This window comes from Mus caroli, chromosome 2 (genome assembly GCF_900094665.2).
Source record: "Mus caroli chromosome 2, CAROLI_EIJ_v1.1, whole genome shotgun sequence".
In the NCBI taxonomy this organism is placed as follows: Eukaryota; Metazoa; Chordata; class Mammalia; order Rodentia; family Muridae; genus Mus; species Mus caroli.
Window position 1 is genome coordinate 33,305,902 of NC_034571.1, and position 1,029 is coordinate 33,306,930.

The 1,029-nt window shown below is 30.8% G+C and overlaps 1 protein-coding gene across 1 annotated transcript in view; it reads right to left on the minus strand.

Annotated features, from left to right (window-relative positions):
- Rc3h2 (ring finger and CCCH-type domains 2) overlaps positions 1-928 on the minus strand; it is a 47,026-nt gene extending 46,098 nt beyond the window's left edge. The window contains exon 1 of the mRNA XM_021156902.2: positions 893-928. The gene's annotated coding sequence lies outside the window, so the exon portion shown is untranslated. The remainder of the gene's footprint in view (positions 1-892) is intronic.
- Between the last annotated feature and the right edge of the window lie 101 nt (positions 929-1,029).

Below are 1,029 nucleotides of genomic sequence, written 5' to 3' on the forward strand. Positions count from 1 at the left end.
AACTAGGTTGGCCTTGAACTCAGAGATACTCCTGCCTCTGCTTCTTGAGTTCTGGGGCTAAAAGGTGTGCACTACTACCATCCAGCCTCCTATTTTTTTTTTTTTTATATGCTCAACCTCTTACTATTTTTATAGTTTTAAAAGCATATAAATAGACAATGGAGAGCTCAGTATACTAATTTATAGAACTTTTAGGCTTATAGTAATATATTTTACAATGACTTATTTGATTCAGTAGATATGACATCATAATTGCTAACATTTTAGTGACTAGCAAAGTACTTATCCCAAATATACTTCCCACATGTTTCAAGTTGAGATAAAATAGACTAAAAAGCCCAAAAAATCTAGATGCCTACAGAGATTGAGAAAATATTCTCACTATTAACTAATTTCAGTACCTAGTTTTTAACACTGAAAAGGCATAAGATAAAGCCCAGGAGAAATACTAAAGTAGAGGCAGAACCTTAAACAGGCTCAGACTCCCAAGCTATAAGTTCCTTGATATAAGTCCAAATTCATGATATACAAAGAGTAACAGACTTGTTTTATAGATGCAAATTACAAACTTCTTTACCGAAATAAACAGCATACTAGCAAAACACTTTCATTTTCTGTCAATTTTCTATTACATAGTCAGTTCAGGACCATGACACTCTTAAAAAGTCAGAATAGAATATATGCCTTTTTCACTACTTTGTGTGTAAAACATAATAGTGTAACATAGTATTTTATAATTCTGTTTATAAAAATATACACTTGGAGGTTGGTTGTTAAACAATCATTATTTACATTTGAGTACTATAGTGGACTACACTGATACTTCCCCATATAGAACATATCAAAGTAATTAGTTTTGTTCAAGGATGTAGCTCAATTGTAGAACACTTGCCTAATGTTTGTGAAGCTTTAAATTCAATCCCCGGTACTGCAAAACAAAACAAAACATAGCTTTAGACTTAAAATCATACTAAAAGCATCAGAAGTACAATGTAAGATTTAACCTAAAAAAAAAAAAAAAAAAAAAAA